The sequence below is a fragment of the Poromitra crassiceps genome, assembly GCF_964638095.1.
Source record: "Poromitra crassiceps genome assembly, contig: HAP1_SCAFFOLD_64, whole genome shotgun sequence".
NCBI lineage: Eukaryota > Metazoa > Chordata > Actinopteri > Beryciformes > Melamphaidae > Poromitra > Poromitra crassiceps.
In genome coordinates, this window is record NW_028152255.1 from 32,952 (window position 1) to 53,818 (window position 20,867).

General features: G+C 45.7%; 1 long non-coding RNA gene across 1 annotated transcript; it reads right to left on the reverse strand.

The window, feature by feature from the left end:
- Positions 1–2,449: 2,449 nt before the first annotated feature.
- LOC310800774 lies at positions 2,450–6,177 on the reverse strand. The gene is made up of 3 exons (XR_014553899.1): positions 6,073–6,177; positions 5,793–5,918; positions 2,450–2,737 (listed from the first exon to the last, which is right to left on the reverse strand). It is a non-coding gene; the product is annotated as an uncharacterized lncRNA (long non-coding RNA).
- Positions 6,178–20,867: the final 14,690 nt, after the last annotated feature.

Here is a 20,867-nt window from a genome sequence, read left to right on the forward strand (position 1 = left end):
GAGGCGGAAGACCCGGACCGGCGCCAGGAGACAGAAGACCCGGACCGGAGCCAGGAGACGGAATGGCCAGACCGGAGCCAGGAGGGGGAATGCCCGGAGCCAGGAGGCGGAAGACCCGGACCGGAGCCAGGAGACGGAATGGCCGGACCGGAGCCAGGAGGCGGAATGCCTGGACCGGAGCCCGGAGGCGGAATGCCCGGACCGGAGCCAGGAGGCGAAATGCCCGGACCGGAGCCAGGAGACCTGAATGGCCGGACCGGAGCCAGGAGGCGGAAGACCCGGACCGGAGCCAGGAGGCGGAGGATCAGGACTGGAGCTGGGAGACAAAAGACCAGAGTACCTGCGAGACGCTGGGACCAGTGGCACACACAGCAGAGGGAACAGGAAGTTCCCGCACCACAGGAACAGGAAGCTTCCGGGGTGCAGGAACAGGTGGCACCCGCAACACAGGGACAGGAAGCTTGCGGGGTGCCGGAATCGGTAGCTCCCGCAGCACAGGAACAGGAAGTCTACGGGGTGCCGGAATCGGTAGCTCCCGCAGCACAGGAACAGGAAGTCTACGGGGTGCCGGAATCGGTAGCTCCCGCAGCACAGGAACAGGAAGTTTACGGGGTGCAGGAACAGGTGGCTCCTGCAGCACAGGAAGCTTGCGGGGCGCTGGAACCGATGGCTCTGTGGCACTGGGCAGTGAGGGCTCTGCGACACTGGGCAGTGAGGGCTCTATGACACTGGGCAGTGATGGCTCTATGACACTGGCCAGTGAGGGCACTATGACACTGGGCAGTGAGGGCACTATGACACTGGGCAGTGAGGGCTCTATGACACTGGGCAGTAAGGGCTCTATGACACTGGGCAGTGAGGGCACTATGACACCGGGCAGTGAGGGCACTATGACACTGGGCAGTGAGGGCACTATGACACTGGGCAGTGAGGACCCTATGGCACTGGGCAGTGAGGGCTCTATGGCACTGGGCCGTGAGGGCTCTATGGCACTGGGCCGTGAGGGCTTACCCTTGTGACGCTGGGGCTTGGATTTGCGCCTGAGCTCGGGTGGCATGAGGCTCAGAGGGCCACCCCGAGCCAGGCGGCTACCCCAGTAAGGGTTCAGGGCAGGGGAATGCTGCTCAGCGCAATGGGCTGCCTCCTGCGCAAAAACCTGAAAAATAGTCAAGTATTTTTTTTGTTCTGTGGCCTGGTTGGGCTCAACACAGGGCTGAGACAGAGGCTTGGAGTGTGGGTGCAGATATTCCTGCAGTTTAGCCTTGACGGTATCCAGGTAGGGGACAAAGTGACTCACCCATGGCCTCTCCTTCAACCAGCGCTGCTGGGCTGTGATGTCCTCCATCCATGATGCTTGCAGCTGGTGAGGAGAGGCCATGAGCTGAGTCACTGTCCAGTCCAAGGCCTCCACTTTGTCCATGAAAAGTTGTTTCTCTGCTGGGTCCATCTTTATGGTCGGTTCATTCTGTTAGGGTATGGGTTAGATGTTGTAGTGTGTGGACTGTGGACCCAAATGCAGAGAAGAGAGAAGCAGCAGGCAGGGTTTCAGGTATAACAGAAAATCTTTACTCAGGAACTTCAAAATACAAAATCAACAAAACTCACTAGCCAGAGGCTACCCAGGTGAAAAAGTATTATACTTAAATTATACTTTTCACAGTATGTACTAAGTACACTTTCAGTTAGCATATGTTAATTTGGCACCCTTAAGTTATACTTAAGTGTACTTAAGTAGTCATTTAGTAGTACTTATGGACTCCTTGAGCACACTTTAAGTGTAATTTGTATGCTTTTTTGGAACAACTTTTTACAAACTTTAAGTGTACTCAAGTATACCAGTGAAAAGCATGATTCGTGAGCATTCAAAACACACTTTCAGTACAATTGTATTATATCACCAGTGTGTTGAAAGTATACTTAAAAAGGCATTATAGATCAATTGATGTAGTCTACAAGTATACTTTAAATACAGTTATCATACTATTAATATTCTATAGCATGCCTCAGTAATATTTCAAATAAACTTCAAATGCACTTTTTGATTTTAATTAGTACATTCAAAGTGTGCTATTGTTAATAAGAAATGTATTTATAGTGAAGTTCTATCACAATTTAAGCATAATAAAGACATGTACTTAAAGTGTACTATAATAGAGTAAAAGTGTATCTGAAGTGTATTCCATCATTGCTTAGGCGTCAGGATAAAAGTGTATTTTAAATAGAACATTGTTATACTTTAAGTACTGTATTAAATGCACTAGAAGTATACTTATAATACATCACTATTATCCTTCACATGGTACCATTTCAATACACTCCAAATGTGCCATTGAGTTCAATGACAAATTGCACTTCATTTATGAGAAAAACACAATTTTATTTACATTAAAATATTATGGTAATGCAAATGTATGTAAGAAATTAAAACAGTTACCAGTAGCGATGCACAATATATCAGCAATCATATGGCTATCAGCTGATGTTTGATCTTGAATATATCGGTATCAGTCCGATGAGCCGATGGCTGGAAAGCCCTTGTTGGTGGCCTATACCCCAGGAGGGGTAGTAGACATAAGTAAGTCCGATGAGCCAAATAACCAAAATGTTAAACCATGAAGCCACAGTCCTGAAGGCAGGCTGGTTGACAACGCAGGCTGGCTGACAACGCAGGCTGTGATCTGCTCCCATAGGCTGCTGTCCTTCTGCACCGGAGTGGAAGACCTGTCCGCCGACAAGGCTGAGGGGATGAGAAAAGAAAAAGACAAATTAATGCAAGACAAGCTTTTATAGTGAACGCAGAGGTCAAGGAACTGTAAGAGAAGAGGTAGAAATTTAATAATGTGGCTTTGTTGCCTAAACCTAACCAACGGCACTACACGGCCTCTATTAGGGCTGCACGATTTATCGTATTTTCATCGTCATCGCGATATGAAAATGCGCGATGAACACATCGCAAAAGTCACGTGTTATCGCAAAAAAAAAAAAAAAATTACAGTGCACATGAACGCAACATGCAAGATACCGGCTGAATAAGTGTCCAAATGTTCATGTCATTCTGGCCAATACTCCACTTCTGTTATAACATTTCAGTCTGGAATATGGAATATCTTTCAATAATCGTTATGACTAAAAGGCTAAAAGTAATCTCATGTGTAAGAAATGACTGTTCTACATTGAAGTAAAAATGTAAATAATTAACTTGTTGGTTTTGGATTTTTTTTAGCTTCAAGAGTGCATTTTTGTTCGTATGACCCTCAACACAGGCTTTGAGAATCCCGTGCCACTTACTGATACATATGCTTAAATTAACACACTCGTATTGCAAAATGAATTTAGGCCCTCACTGTAATACTTCAGAAGTTGAATTTGAAGTTCAGCATTAATACATTTGTCATTTTTTGTCTTAGATTTACCTTTGTGTGTTATTGCAATATAAAACTACATAATTGAGAATCGATTCTAGATTCTGGAATCGAGAATCGTTGGAATCGAGAATCGATTCTGGAATCGGATCGTGACCCCAGGAATAGGAATCGGATCGGATCGTGGCTTAGCCGGATCGGAGCACCCCTACCCATTAATATTGTTTTTATAGCATTTTTTTTATTTATCGCAGGTCATATCGTCATCGCAATATTGAACAGTTATCGCACATCGCAGCTTTTCCTCATATCGTGCAGCCCTAGCCTCTATCTTCCCAAAAGCGCTAATTTTCCGCTCATTTAACGCCATGCGCAATGCAAATTGGGGGCGGACACAACCGCATCACTGTGAGATAAGTGTACTGGGCATTGGCTGCCACAAGCCAAAGCAGGCGTTTCAGCGCTAAAATGTGGGATAGATGGCGTTATCCTATCGTCAGCAGCGCGCAATTACCGGTACTTTGCGGTAAGAGCTATGAAAAGGACCTCTTACGCGCAAATACCTCTCTGCGCTGGGCGCTCTGCACAGAGATTACGGCTGCGCTCCGAGCGCAGAGAGGTATTTGCGGAGTGGAAAGTGGAATTCCTTTTGGATATTTATATATATTTATATATATTTGGGTATTAGCAGCAGATAATTCAGTGAGGCAATCAACTATAACTCACTGAGAAACTTTTATCACATCGCAAAGAGGGAAATAAATTGAGAACACTTGTGGGACAATGGACATAGGCTATTTACCTTCATAACCCGAAGGGTCGGCACCACAGACGATCTGTCAATAAGCTCTCTCTGTCCTCGCAGGAGTGAGTACACTCTATTACGCATGGAGATAATTACAGCATATTGCATGCCTCGGTGAGGCAACCTCACGCAAACAACCATTGCGAGACGGGAATCTGATTGGTTTTGATTGACGTATGCCAGCCTTGCCTGGTCACGCCTGTGAATAATTCTGGTAGTTAAGACCGCCCAAATCCCGTTTGCGTGGGCATTTTGGGGGGTTACATGCTGCCACTCCGACGTTCTGCCACTCCGAAATATCGGCACTCAGAAAGGGTTCTATATTCCCCGTTTTTCACTAACCTCTCCCAGCCCCCACGCCAAACCTAACCTCCCCCCATGCCTAAACCTAACCTCCCCCAGACCCTAACCCAAAACCTAACCTCTCCCACCCCCACGCCTAAACCTAAGGTCGGCATTGCGGCTTCTAAGGTGAACGACCGCCAGTCCGAATACTGGAAGTTAACGTTCGGAGTGGCAGGGCTTCGGAAAGGCAGACAGTTACCATTTTGGGGCGCAGATGATTTTTGGCAGAATTGTTTCTGCATGCCCGCCGAGAATTGCATCCCCAACATATTTCGGGGCTGTTTTAACTTAGAAATCAGGGAGGTCACGTCTACCAGACAATTATATCACTTTGAAACAGTAAAATTTCTGTATAAATCATTACCAGTAGCTCCCGTGAGGTGGGGATGTTTTTTTTTGCTGCTCGGTGGGGGAGGCAAGGCGGAACGCTAACGTCCGTGCCTTAATGCACGCGCAAACAGTGCGCAAAGCGCTATTTAGGGATAGCGCCTGTCGGAAGATAGAGGCCCACGTGTTTACTTTAGTTCTTAACGGCGGAGGAATGGAACGGTTAACATCGGTAGTGGGCCATGGGATCCTGACTATACATCAAACTAGGATGCGATGAGAATGAGAACGTGCTGGATGTGAAGAGACAGTAGTCTGCTTGCTACTGAAACACACAGGCCACATCTTCTTTCTGGACGGACAGATTTGTCACCGCAAATTAGAGGCATTTTCTATTTTATTTTTAAATGGCGTTGACATTCCAAAACAACAGAAATCTATCCTTTCTGATGGATCGGTGTGGCTGCAGTTAATTCCTTCCAGAGTCATGTTCACAGCACACAGAACACAACACAGCGTATAGCCTAATATATTTACATAATCTTTCAGTCATTTTCTATAGGATAACCACTGTGTGTGCGCGTTTCTTCCCCAGCGGCAGCATGGTCTGGGGGAGAAACGCGAAACCGAAAGTAGACCAAGATGCGTGTTGCATCTCAAATATCCAAATATTCACTGTTGACCTACCACCGAATATCCGGAGCCCAAATGTTTTTATTCGGGCCAGCCCTGGAATTAGATGACTATGAGCAGACAAATAAATGAGCATATACTGTACTTCACACTCCACATGCTACGTCCAGCCACTGAAGCTCCCCGCTATCAGGTGAAAAGCAGCTGGCAAATGTGATCGACAGAGGGGGTGGAGCAGCGAGCGGGGCAGCAGAGGGAAATTGGCCAAGTACAATTGGGGGAAATGAGAAAAAATAATAATATAAAAAGGGATAACCCACCTACTGATGTTGACGAGTCCGTTAGTGGCGTGTGCTTTCCGTTGAGGCTGAGTGAGGTCAGTCAGACTGAGGATGATCTGATGTTCAGTGAAGATGAGGTTGGAGCAAACACACCAGAGGGCACATCTAGAAACACACACCCACACCAACAATTACTCCCAACAGCTATTAGAAGCACCTGAAGAGTATGGCAACTGTATCACATTTGAAATATTCCATGATTAAGATAAGACATGGGGAGCTGTGCAAATAAAAACAGACATCCAGAGCAGGACTCTACCTTAGTCTCTTCCTATTTCAGCCCTACTTGGGGAAAGTCTGCTGAGAGTGGGCAGGATGCTCTACACAGGGCAGCGCTGAGCAGCGGCTGGATGGCTGGTATCCCAGCAGAGGGTGGGTGGCTGGTACAGGCCCTTGACAGGTGACACGACCGCTCTGGGAATCACAAACAGGAACATATTATATATACTGTATTCCAACCACATGCAAGCACCAGGTCCCTCAGCTTTTAAAAAAAATAAAATACAGTTGTACTGTCATACCTCTGGGCAGCTGTATCTGTTGTCGATGGAGTGATGTCGAGTTTCTACGAGGAGTAGATGGGTAGTGACGATGCAGCGCACACCAACCCGTTCTCACTCTGAGCGCGTCGCATATTGACGCTTTGTCCTGTCCCTTGTGCGTCGCTTGTTACTAACATGGTACCCTTGAGCGACACATGAAACGACTTGGGCTTTCCGACTAAACTCAATGCAAACCCATGGAAGTCATCTTTGACGCTTATGGCAACTGCTCCCCTATTAGCCTAACTGCTCCACCATTAGTCAACTGCTCGCCCATTAGGGTCTGGAGGAGCTAACCTCTCCCAGACCCTAACCCTAAACCTAACCTCTCCCACCCCATGCCTAAACCTAACCTCTCCCAGACCCTAACCTCTCCCACCCCATGCCTAAACCTAACCTCCCCCAGACCCTAAACCTAACCTCTCCCACCTCCCACGCCTAAACCTAACCTCCCCCCAGACGCTAATGGTGAGCAGTTGACTAATGGGCGAGCAGTTAGGCTGATGGGGGAGCAGTTGCCATAAGCGTCAAAGTTGACTTCTATGGGTTTGCATTGAGTTTAGTCGGAAAGCCCAAGTCGTTTCATGGGTCGCTCAAGGGTACCATGTTAGTAACAAGTGGCGCATAAGGGACGGGACAAAGCGTCAATATGCTACGTGGTCGGAGTGAGAACGTGTTGCGCACACAGAGCAGCCTCTGGACACACTGCCTTAAGCTGGACAACAAAGTCAGATAAGATTGCAGTGAGAAAACTTCATTTTCTATCTGTAGTACTCATGAGTGTAATTTTTTTTCAGCATCTTCTGGAGAATCTCTTTTTGTTGATTTTTCTCACATTTTCTCCCCAAATGTACTTGGCCAATTCCCCGTTATAACGGTCGTTGCGCGGGTCAGAGGGGTTTCACCAGCAGGACGTAGCGCATGGGAGGATCATGCCATTCCCCCCAGTGCCCATTCCCCGAAACAGGTGGCCCGGCCAACCAGATGAGGCGCTAGTGCAGCGACCAGGACTCATACCCTACCGGCTTCCCACCCGCAGACACGGCCAATCTTTAGGAATGTCTGACCAAGCCAGAGGTACCTCTGGCAGGAGTTGAACCTGGGACTCCGCGGTGGTAGGCAAGTGCTTTTACCTCTACACCAGTGGTTCCCACCCACCGGGCCCCGGTCCATAAAGCATTTGCTGCCACGCCGCGGGGAAGCTAATATGATTCTGCAGGGAGAAAGAGAGTGAGATAGCTCTCTCTACACACACACTTGCATTAAGAGAGGGTCCATGAAATTGAGAGTTTACAGTCTATTATTTCACTTGTAATTCACTATTCCAGTGTGTCAGAATTTTACATACACTAAGAAGCTGACTGTCCCCTAGCCCCATAACGTGACGCTGCTACTGTACTCCGATAATATTCTCGTACAGCAGTCATCGTCACACAGCGTTCGAATCCTCAATAGGTGGAAAACGCTGTTAAAAAAGCTCTCCTACCCGTATCCCACCTCCGATTGCAGATCCGAAGATATGATAGTCCGCCTAGTGAAGCCAGGAATTTAGCCGACGCTGTTAAAATGATACTGCTTGCGTGAAACAACCGTTTAGAAGCAGTCTTTGTACAGCCTGCGCTGAATTTACAGCAGGGTGTGTTTGATCTCACTATCATGGTGCACCGCTTGCACATGGTGAGCAAACAACACATGCAGTCACACGGAGACGGCGGCTGTCAGTGATCAACGCAAATCCAGCGCACCTGGGAAGCAAAACATGTCATGAAATAGGTTCCTGTCGGCACTAGGAAGCTTCTCCTGTCCTCAATACGGCACAGGCTGTGCAAAGACTGCTTCTAAATGGGTGTTTCACGCAAGCAGTATCATTTTAACAGCGCCGGTTAACTCATTGAGTGCCAGCCACTTTTGGAGAACGGACGCTCCCTGTGCCAGAGTTTCAGAGCTTTTTTCAGTGATTTCTCGAGGCCCACAGAATATTGTGTGATATTACTATGTAAACAATGAACACGCAAAAAGAACGATGAGACTCTTTTCTATCATCAGCAAAAACAGGTTTATTGATATCATTTTCCGTTCTTTAGTTATCAGCCGGAGAAGATAGCTTGATTTAACAAAAAAGAGCCTTTTTTTTCTAGAAGCTGAGATATTGGCCCTTTTGTGAAATTAAACATTTCAAACACATCACTGACTCTGAAGCTAATGTCCTGCTGCCTGGGTCTGTCTGGGTGTTGTGTGTTGTGTGCTGCTCTGCGTGCCCCCCCCCTCCCACTCAACTGCACACTCCTCCTTATGGGAGGTGGCTCTCTGCTGAGTTTGCTCTGCACTGTGAAGGGTGCGCGACCGTCTATGTGCGCGACATCCAGCTTTTTTACAGCTTCCGCGTGTTTGTCACCGGCTCCTATGCTTCCAGTTGAGAATAATAACAAATCCACGGCTGATCATGCGAATTGGCTGTTGCAGCGGACATGGAGGAGCTCAATTGTGGGAGCAGATTGGCTGCTGCTGCTGTAGGCACATCTAACGTTAAAACGCTTCATGCATATCGATGCATACGGATGCGATGCGATTTCCGTTTCCCCAAAGACTTATTCTCTGTTTTTCTCTGCCTTTCTGTTAACCTGGAGAGCACTGTCGCCACCTAAGGGTTCTGTAAAATAGGTTATAGACCTCCAATAGCTATAATAGTTGTACAGGAGATGCGGAAGGCTTTGATCGACGTCCCACCGTCAAAAAACGCATTGGACGTCGAAAGACGTCCGTGGCACTCTACGTCACTATTTAATTGGATGTCGAAAGACGTCCATGGCACTCAATGAGTTAAATTACTGGCTTCACTAGGCGGACTATCATATCTTCGGATCTGCAATCGGAGGTCGGATACGGGTAGGAGAGCTTTTTTAACTGCGTTTTCAGCGGGGACCGCCTTCCATTCCGAAACACCATTGTTCCGACACACCCCCACTCAGAAACCCCCCCATTCCGAAACCCCCCCACTCCGAAATTGAAATTGATTTAACCCCCCCACTCCGAAATTGATTTTCAAGTCCATATTTCTCAGAGTTTCCTGCATTCCTGCAGCTTGAAATAAATGTTTCAACTCATTGTTTTTTTTATTATATGTCACTGTCTTCATATAATTTCGCTATAGCAGTAAACACGAGCCTGCTGCATTCAGATAGATACAGGAATGTGAACGTTGGATACATCCTAAAATCAGCTGTGGATCACAGACATGTTTGCACTCTGTGTTGTTCAGAATCGTGCGAGCCGCTGCTCAGGGACTGGGCACAGCTGTCCTGCTTGCTTTCTCCCCCACTCCGCAAAGAAATAGGCTACACCTTGACAACGCACACTCTAGTTAACCGCGTATCGGGCCCGGAGCAGTGTTTTTATTTTTATTTTTTGGCACACAGACTTTCCACTCTGCTGGTCTAAATAGCCTACCAGGTGTGGTCTTGCGCATTCCTGGCTCGCAGTTTTCTGCAGGTGCACAGAGATATCTCTCTACAATCACTAAACATTGTTAATTTATGTTGTCTTGCCATACAGTTTGTTAAATTTGTCAAATGCGTAATCCGAGAGCGCAAGGATCTGTTCCACAGCAGCATATTCAACTGATTATTTTTACGCCGACAGGATCTAATCATAAATGATGTTTTCTACACATCTAAAGGTGAGCTGTTACACACGCCCACATTCATACCCTGACAAGTGTTTGAAAAAAATTAATTGTAACTTTGAGTCAAATGCTCACAGTTGAATAAGGTTCATTGAGTCATATTAGCAAGATGTGGACGTTCTTATTTGTGAATGCCAGTCGGGTTGAACTGATTTTGTTTTATGAAAATCTGAGGAAATTTAGCTTCCCCATTCCCGATGGTCTAGCGCCGCCTATTCATATATTCAATAAAAAACAATGAGTTGCAGTGTTTGATGCAGGAAACTCGGAGAAATATGGACTTGAAAATCAATTTCGGAGTGGGGGGGTTTCGAAATGGAGGGGATGTCCCCATTCGGAATAGGGGTGCCTTTAAAAAAATGGGAAAACCCCTCCATTACGAAGAATGGAGGTCGATCTTCGGAGTGGGGGGGTTTCGAAAAGGCAGGGTGTCACCGTTTTCTACCTAGTGAGGATTCAAAGGCTGTGTGACGATGACTGCTGTACGAGAATATTATCGGAGTACAGTAGCAGTGTCACATTATGGGGCTAACTGTCCCCATGTCCTCACTGCCTACTGCCCAGGTGGGTTCATCAAAAAGGAGTTTGTGTGGAATTTGCAGTTCTCACTCTGCTCCCCGGGGGATGAATCCCCTGCAATATATATATAAGAAAATAATATCTGTTCTGTGATAAACCATGACAAAATAGACAGGTCAACATGACCATTTACTATTTTAGGGTGTGTGAGGAAGAACAGTAACCTTATTCCTCTTACCTTCTGTCGTTGCCTTTCATGATCACCCCTTCAAGACAGACAAAATCCTCCCGACATGACTGCCTACATTGTGAACAGGAGAGAGTTGTAACTAGCATCGAGTTAGCAGCTAACGTTATACAGTACTTGATTGTCTCTGGCTGCTAGCTAGCTAAGCAGACTGACTCCCCACACTAACGTCAGCTAGCATTGTTTTGTAGCATACTGTTCACCCTTTGAGTAAATGTAATTCACAAATAAGTCTAAAACGATTCAACTGTTACCGTAACATAACGTTACATCAGTCTCACAGACTAACCTAGCGTTAACTAACGCTGGTAACGTTGTGTAAAGCAGTCTATACAGAGAATAAGCGCTAACGCAAGCTAATCTGCTTTAGCGTTAGCTAACGTATGCTAGCTAATAGAAAAACGCACATAATGTTGCGTTTCGGGGTACACCAAAATACTTTGGTACCGTCTGCTTATACAAGACATACAGTTTTAAATACATGATAAGCAACTAGTTTTGTCAATATTACCGTATCCCAGGCGGCAGGATGCCCGCTCGAATTTCAAACGAAACATGTTGGCTGGCCCTGATCACTTCCGGAAGTACCTTCTTCTTCTGATGTTTAATGGCGGTTGGCAAACAGCATTTTGTGCAATACCGCCACCTTCTGAATTTGAGCAGTTACACAATATTGTAGCGAATCAGTGTTACACATACAGTGGTGAGCAATGGTAGTGTCTCGAATACAGATAGGAACTGATGTGTGGGAGTGTTACTGGGGAACACTATGCTTGTGGGAGACTTCCGGGGGAGACTGAGCATGCGCGGGCAGTCTCCGGATACCGCCTAGAGAGAAGCTGCTAGCTATGAGCGTGACAACCGCCGAGAGTTGTAAATATGACTAACTGACAATAAAGAACCCTGTACCAGCAAGAAGCCTCTGCCTCATCAATGCCAGGAACACTACAATATTATTCACAGTGTGGGAAAAACAAAAACGATGTCCACCCAAAGTGCTCAAAAACATAATAGTGTCCATTCTTCTTCTTCTTCTTCTTCTTCTTCTTCTTCTTCTTCTTCTTCTTCTTCTTCTTCTTCTTCTTCTTCTTTGCGTTTATAGGCAGAACCGGGAGTACCTCGCTTTCATGTCTTAAAAAAAATTGTATGGGCTATTAATAACTTCACTACTTATTTTATTGTTTACCCTTGTTTTATTTGCTTAGTGGTATCTATTTTATCTGAGAACTGAATACAGTAGGCTACATGGAGCTGATACTTGAATTTGATCACTGAGTCTGAGACACATGTGGCAGCCCTCAATATGTGCTGTGGGTTCACTGTACTGATTGGTTGTTTCAGTCTGCAGGTCCTGGCTGGGCAGAAGCTGGGGCTGCTTGATTAGCTGATCTGGAGCACCTGGATGCTCCCTATTTGAGCTGGCTGCTCACTTTCATTCTCTCTCTCCTCCTCTCTCCACCTTGTTGGTTTGCTTTGAGCTCAGGCTCTTTTGGATCTTACTTTCATACATCTCAAACATCTACACTACACTACACTTCTCACTCATCCACACACTGCATTCACTACTGACGTTACTGACTGACACATCTAATCTTATCTTTTGATTAATTCATTTAGTTTATAATAAATACTTTTGGTTATGACTTTAAAACATGTGTGGTCTCCCCTCATTTGTACAGTCCACTGAGCCTGGGCTGTTACATCTGGGGGCTCGTCTTTATGAGATCTTGTGGAGTTTGGCTCAGTTGTGATTAACAACTTAGTTTTGTTGTATTGATGCCTTTGTCTTTTGCAGAGTGGTAAGGTGGCAATTGTTACTCTGTCTGTGTATTGCATTGAGGCATTGTTGGGGGAGATTCACACATGTGTTTTTCTTTGTAGGTTGTTGGTTTGTGGTGGATTGAGGAGAGTGCATTTGGTCCCAGGTTGGTAGTGTTGCTCTTGGTGAGTAATCTAGGTTTGTATGTTGAATTACAGTTGTGAATGCTGGGTGGGATAATCTTTAGTTTCGGAGTTATTCCCCGTTTTGTTTGTTTGTTGTTTATTGTTTTAGTTTGTTGTTTTTGTGCAGGGCGGCAAGAAAGACCCACGGGGTGTCTCGGGGACACACCCAGAGCTCCAGGGGGGTTATCAGCATAGCTGGGGGCCTTCCTGTTTCTCTGTGCAGAGTTATTAGTACTCTGTGTAAAGGGCTCTTAGTGGAGCAGTGTTCAAAAAGCCCAACGCCAAACTGCATGAAGATTTTATATTTGTTTTGGGGTTCTCCTTATGTGGTTGGGTTATCCTGGTCTGGTAGTTCACAACCGTAAGGTCAACATTTGTGGAAATGAGCTACTTGGCTTTGTGTTGGTAGCCTTTGGTTTGTTTTTTGGTTTGTTCTCTTGTCAGCCTGTCTGGTTGTGTGAATGGCTTCTGCTGAGGAGTTTGTAGAGTCTCCTAGTGATCTTTTGCTTGATCAGTGTTCAAAAGAACAGCTGTTGAAGATAGCTGAGCACTGTCAGGTTGAAATAGCTGATAAAAGGGTAAAATTGGATACAATTAAAGCCACTTTAAGGGAAAAATTAGTGGAGGCTGGAATCCTTGAGATGGCAGAAAAAGAACATCTTGTGGGTTCTGTGGGTTTAGATTTTGAGCAGCAAAGAGAGTTGTTGAAAATGCAGCTTCAACATGAGGAATGGAAGCAGCAAAAAGACATGGAACTCAAACAAAAAGACATGGAACTCAAATTGGAACTGGAAAAAATAAAGTTTCAGGTAGAAAAGGAAAGGTTGGATGTGGAACGGTGTAAACTGGATTTGGTTAAAGAGGGCAAATTGTCTGATCTGTCCAGTCGGAGTGGGGGTTCCACTAATTCTGACATTGTCAGTAATTTGAGGTTGTTGCCAAAATTTAATGAGAAGGATCCAGATACTTTTTTCTCACTGTTTGAGCGTGTTGCAAATGCACGGACGTGGCCTGATGCAGAGCGCACTTTGATGCTTCAGTGTGTGTTTACAGGGAAGGCACAGGAAGCATATTCCTCTTTAAGTCCTGCTGATGCTAGTAATTACATCAAGGTGAAAAAGGCTGTTTTGAAGGCGTATGAATTGGTACCGGAGGCATATCGCCAGCGGTTTAGAGCCTGGAGGAAAACTGATCGTCAAACCTATTCAGAGTTTGCACGTGATTTAGTGTCTCATTTCGGCCGTTGGTGTGTTGCATCGGGTGTGGGGACGTTTGATGAGCTGTGTGATCTGGTCATTCTGGAGCAGCTAAAAAACTCGTTTTCTTGGTATGGTGGGTTATTACCGGAGTTTTTGTAAAAACTTTTCCTCTGTGGTCGCGCCACTGGCAGACTTGTTGAAGGCACAAGCTAAATACGTCTGGTCTTCCAAGTGTCAAACTGCTTTTGAGAACGTGAAAACACTCTTGTGCTCTGCTCCGGTTCTGGCTGCGCCACGTAGTGTTGTGACGTTCGCGAACGACCCGAATCTATTGAACGGCTCTTTGGTAGGAACGACGGGAACCGAGTCGTCGTCGTTGAGAACCGTTCTTTTCCCCCCTTCGTTCTTTTTTCCTCTCCTCTCAGGTTTCTGTCAGTCACACTCACCGGACTATAGCGCTGGAGCGCGCACACAGCACACGCATGCGCGCACACAACACACACACTGTGTGTGTGTGAGGGGTGGGGGAGGGGTGTGTGTGTGGGGTGTGTGTGTGTGTGACACACACGCACACACACACACACACACACACACCCCTCCCCCTGCTAAGTAAACACAAGCGGGCTCGCTGGGGAGCAGGCTTGCTTGTCATGTTAAAAAGCGCACCCCGTTTACTGGCTCAAGCGGGTGGTGTCAGCACTTAAAATAACAGACTACACCGCGGTGAGCATAACAAGTGCATCCTCATTTGATATGCAGAAATGATGACGTCAACTTTGACGTGAACTTTCTGAGAAGTTTACTTGCAAAGTCAGAGACAGAGCCAGTCAGTCCGTCATTTGGCAGCGTGACAAGAAGAACCAGCCAGGAGAGGTAGACGACATGGGATGAAAATGAGCCAAACTCGCAAACGCAGCAGCATCTGGATGCACTTCACAAGTAAAACTAATGATAAAGCGGAATGCAATATTTGCAAAAAATATATATCTTTCAAAGCAGGATCAACAAACAACCTTCACCGCCACTTAAAAACACAGCATCCGACCGAGCAATTGGCTGAGGTGAGACGACGGACCACTCCCGATAACAATGATGACCAAGAAGATAACGATGGCGACAATACTACTGAAACCACTCCCACATCATCAGGTAGAAGTACAAGTCAGTCATCCACCGTCAGTCACACCCATGCTGCATCTACCTCTCAGTCTGAAAATAGAACTGGGCCTACATCTCTGCCTGCCCAGGCACCAAGAACCACAGGCACAATACCAAAAACAAGACAGACATCTCTCCATGATTATGCAGCACCTGTCATAACCCCATTGAGACAGGGGAAGATAGATGAAGAGCTTGCTAAAATGATTGCCACTGACTTCCAGCCATACAGAATTGTAGAGGACAAAGGATTTGAGCGATTCTGCAAAGCTCTTAACCCTTCCTACACTCTTCCATCAAGGAAGACAGTAACCAAGACAGTGTCAAACATTTATCAGAGAGAAGCAGCATCACTGAAGGAGAGACTGTCTAAAGTGTCAGCAGTTTGCTTAACAACAGATTGCTGGACATCAAGGGCTACAACCCCATTCATGGCAGTAACAGCCCACTTCATTGAAAATTTCAAATTGTCCTCCTGTCTATTGGACTGTTTCGAGTTCATTGACCGGCACACAGGAGACAACCTGGCTGAAAACCTGCTCAGAGTGGCAAAAGAATGGGGAGTGGAGAATAAAGTGGTTTGCTGCATAACCGACAATGCCTCCAATATGACCAAGGCTATCAAAATCACAAAATGGATCCACCTTCCATGCCTGGCGCATACCATTAACCTGGTTGTCAGAGATGCCCTAAAAGAACTAAAACCCATTCTGGATAAAGTGAAAGAGGCAGTGGAATATTTTCATAGGAGCACAGTGGGTGCAGAAAAACTGAAGGCCACTCAGCTCCAAATGAATCCAAACAAGGAACCACAGCGACTCAAACAGGACTGCGTCACAAGATGGACTCTACATATCACATGGTGAAGAGTTTTCTGACAATCAAGGATGCCGTCATTTCCACCCTGGCCATCACAAATGCAGACGTCAGCCCTTTGACCCAGGAGGAATGGAGTGTGCTGATGGAGGTGTGCCCTATCCTGGAGCCCTTTGATGACGTCACAAAGGAGATCAGTGCAGACCGGTATGTTATTCTGTAGTTATAGAGTTGGTCAGCTGTAGCTAGCTTTGCATGTTTGCAAAAAATATATGATAACCAATTATGATAATGATAACAATTTTATTTGTATTAGTGTACATTATAGTGTCATTGTTGGTAACACTTTATAATACTGTAATTGTCTCACTATGTATAGTAATATCCCTGTTCTCTCTCTCTCTCTCTCTCCCTCACACACAAACACACACACACACACACACACACACTAGCTACGTGACTGCCTCAAAAGTAATATTGCTGGCCAAGGGGCTACAGAAAGTTACAACCAACCACAGACCAGACGTAACAACACTAGAAGCAGCCAATTTGGTGGACTCGCTTTGTGCAAGCATGGCATCTAGATTCCACAAAATGGAATATAACCACACGCTTGCAGACGCTGCTGCACTTGACCCGAGGTTCAAGAAGATGGCATTTGGGGACCCCGGAGCTGCAGATGAGGCTTTTCAGAGAGTAGCAACTGCAGCAGGAAGACTCACTATCAGCAGCAGTAGCCAACCCAACCAGCAACAACCAGGGCAACAGGAAGGAGCGGGCAGTGCTGCAGAAGGATCAGCTGTTTGGAGCCACTTCTTTGAGCGGGCAGCTGGTGCAGCAGCAACAAGGAATCCCACAGCAGATGCCATCATGGAGGTGCGGTGTTACCTAGAGGAGCCCCTGCTTCCAACATCCTCCGACCCTCTCAAATGGTGGGAATCTCGGGCCAATGTCTACCCCAGGCTTAGCAAGATCATGATGCCAAAGCTTTGCATTGTGGCAACGTCAGTTCCGTCAGAGAGAATATTCTCCAAGACTGGACAAATAATTTCAGAGAGGAGAAATCGCCTTAAGCCCGCAAAAGTGAGGGAACTTGTGTTCATAAATGCAAATCTGCAATAGATGATGGTGCTGCTTGAGTATATTTTTGCTGGCTGAGAAATGCAGCATTCAAGTTCAAGTTCAAGTTCAAGTTCAAGTTCAAGTAGTTTATTAATGTCCCAAAGGGCAAATTGGATTACAGCAAGGCGTAGAGGCTTGAAACATAAAAACATAAAGTGCAAACCATACATACAATGTCATAAATAATCAGAATGTAACAACATTTAGACATACGATGGGCCAATATAAAAGAGCATACGTCTGGTGCGGCTGATAAATAAAATAAGACAACACTAATAACTTAAGAACGAGATGAGCCAGCGGCTGGTACGGCCGATAAAACAGTATAAAACAAATTAAAAAAAAATTAAAAAAAAATTAAAAAAAAAAACATAAGAAGAGCTAAGAACATAAAAGAGCCGACTGCAGGTATAGCAGAAGGTATAGCAGATTGATGAAACGTTAATTCCTCACTAATCTTTTCCTTCCTCCAGCAGCATTCACAGCACGGATGGAGGAGGGGACAAAGGAGTACTTATACCTGTTTTTGGTGGTCCGTGGGACACACAAGCGAAGGCTGGATGGCAGTAGCATATATCTTTCTTTTTTTTTAGCATTTGTTTCCAAAGAAAAAAGCAGGTCATCTACACACTCCAGGACAGTTCAATAGTCCATTTCAGGGTTTATTATCTGTATATTTTTATCTATTTTATTTTTTACAACAACTTCAGATAGCTTTCAGAAGTTGGCTATGAGCCTTTTGCACAAAAGCACTATTTTGTTAAGTTGTTTTACTATGTTTACAAATTTGTAATAGATGATGGTGCTGCTTGAGTATATGTTTGCGCTGTGAGAAAAACAGCATTTGTTTCCAAAAAAGCAGGTCATCTACTGTCTTGATTCTCTGCCAATAGTTCTCAATCCAGTGAAGACCGATCACTAATTGGTAGAAACTGCTCTCCGATATAAGGGTTAGAAAGTGCAGCTCAGTTGTGTATAACTCCAACTAGCTTCTGCACTTTGATTAAGCAGTTAGGTGGGAACAATTCGCCTAGCTCTAACTGCCGGATGGTGTTCCAGACTTCTCACCCCGCTACCACCAGCTTTAGCGGTCTTGTCCGACCAGCCAGGAGACGGGCGCTAAAACTGGTCAAGTCCGTTATTATGGCAGCTTGTTCCTCTGAATCTTGCACTTGTTATCGACTAGGTAATGTTTAACGACTGGATAAAGTCGTAGGGGCGCTGCTATTTCAACCAGTAACCATTAGTGTCTCACACGCACCTTTTAACCGTATGATTACCATCAAGGGGAATAACACATAAATCATTGTCCACTCCTATACTTTAAATCCAATTGATTTGTTTTATTTATAGAGTTTAGCAAGGTGCAGCATTAGCATTGATTAATAATACAATTTCATGATAATACAATTACATATTATGGTTGCTAATGAGCTTCTTCACTAATTGGGAAGTACTTATCCAATTTGCTATGGTGGGGATAGACTGAAGTTGTTTCTTCGTCAAGAAACTTCCTCTTCACCGTCAACGTTGAGCGGTATGGCTGAGCACGGAGGTGCTGCGTCCTTTCGGAGTGGTGATGGATAAAAAGAGGATTGATTGATGTGGCCTACTGAGTTTCAGCATGAGCCAGTGGGCCCTTTCTCCTCCAGCCTGTGACTCACTGAACGCCCGCGTCCAGTGTCGAATGGGGAAGTGCCATAGAGCCTCGGTGCATGGTCATTCCTAGGTCCGCTGAGCACACTTCTGCCTCCTCCTCTCAAGCCACTATTAATCCACAGACATCACTTTAAATCCATCCTGTGCGTCCTCTCGATATAAGGCTCAGTCTCCTCTTCTCGCTGTGGTGGTGAGCCTAGTAGGTGCAGCAAAGTCCAATACACTACCCTCAGTGTGGGGAAGTGTCCAGTCTCTTGGTAGCTCTGCCCATGGGTCACTGAGATAGATCCTCGCGCACATCGGCTCACAAGTCTAGCCCTGGGTCCAGAGTAAGATCCTCTTCTGTGTGGGATCCTCTTCGATGCAGACTGGCCACGATGTATTTGAGCCAATTACTTTTATAATGTTTGTGTGACCCATGTACAGAGAGGCCTGTTCAAATGCTGGCCATTCACCATCGCTCCACCTCGCTTCTGTCCATATATGGTTATCGCTCTGTCTTGATTTCGCAATTGATGGAAATTCCCGTATTCGGTTGACGCGAATTCCCGTATTCGCTCAGAAGTCACATGACTGGTGTCTCTTGTGTAATAGTCATCACAAGATCACAAGACTAAATGATTTCTATTCACTCTGCTTAATGAACATTTCACATAGCACTAACATCTTTAACCTTTTAATACCTTGGTTTCAATACTCATGTCAATCACACCTAGTCAATTCATCTCTCGATAATTGACAATTAATACTGGCTCAATCATCAACAACAGCTTATCATTAATAATGATCATTATCACCACTGATTGTAATAATGGCTCATTGATTGTAACATGTACTGATCGACTGTCGTCACAATCAATCACTTGTAATACATATTCCATCAACACATTTCTTAATTACCCTGATACATTTCATTCTCAAAGATTAAACGTATGATTTAGATGATACATGATATGATATGATTTATGACAGATAGAGATTATTATTCATGTCAATTATAAATCCTTATGCATTGCTTAGTTTGTTAATTATAACCAATCATTTCACATGACTTAAGACCTTATATTTGTGAGTTCCATACTTCTGCTTTTTGGCTGCAATGTCCATTCTGCTGAATGCTATGGCGCAACGGGCAGATTGGCTCTGCAGCTCTTGGTGACACATGCTGAGTCGTAACATTTAGGCCGTACACAGTGCTTCATCTGCGGCCTACTTCAACACCCCCTCCTCGACTCAGCTCTGTCACCAGTATTCCTGTTAGGGCTGTCCTCCCTCAGTGTCGGTACTGACCAGGAAGGTGTCAGACACCAACTCGTCTGGGCCAGGCCCAGGAGCATCAATCACCAGCGGGCTCTCCGCGCCGCCGTGTTGTGAGAGCGCGTCGGCCTCAACCTCCGTCGGGGAGGGCATCGATGACAGTGGGCTCCGTACTCCATTAATCCGCTGGTTATGGCTTGCAAGAGTTGTGTAATAGTCAAACCTTAGCGCAATAAACTCTAAAATTTGAGCATCACTGAGTATTACTGCATGCTCACGGCAAGCACGATCGATGACATCGATCCCGCCATCGTTAGGGGTCAGCTGAGCGCTGGCGGTGGGAGGGTCTCCATCCTCCCCAATCCCCGGCATTCCCTCGACGTCGCTCCCCTCGTCCATGTTTCACCGTCTGTGAGGGCCAGAGGTGTCGCCACAGCAGTGCTGATGTAGGAATGGGGGTTCGGCTCCCCCTCCACGGCCCTTAACTCTCCTCCACTCAGGAGACAGCTGCTTCCTGTAATGAAAAAAGGAACACGCACAGCAGGTTTCGGCCCCACGCCCTAGTGGGCTCTCTCTCTCTCAGCGACAGGGCCCCTCTGACGACGCGGACTGAGACTCAGTCAGCTTGGCTTCACAAAGTCTGTTTAATATTTATTGTTCACACTGATTATAATGAGCATTTAAGCTTGCGCCAAGCAAGCAGGGAAGCGGAAAAAGTAATCCATTGAAAAACAGTCCACTTGGGAAAGTAATCCACAGGAAACACAAAGGTGTAAATTGAGTAATCCTCAGGAAAAACAAAGGTGTAAAGTGAGTAATCCTCAGGAGAAACAAAGGTGTAAAGTGAGTAATCCACAGGAAAAACAAGGGTGTAAAGTGAGTAATCCACATACGATCGGAATGTGCTCC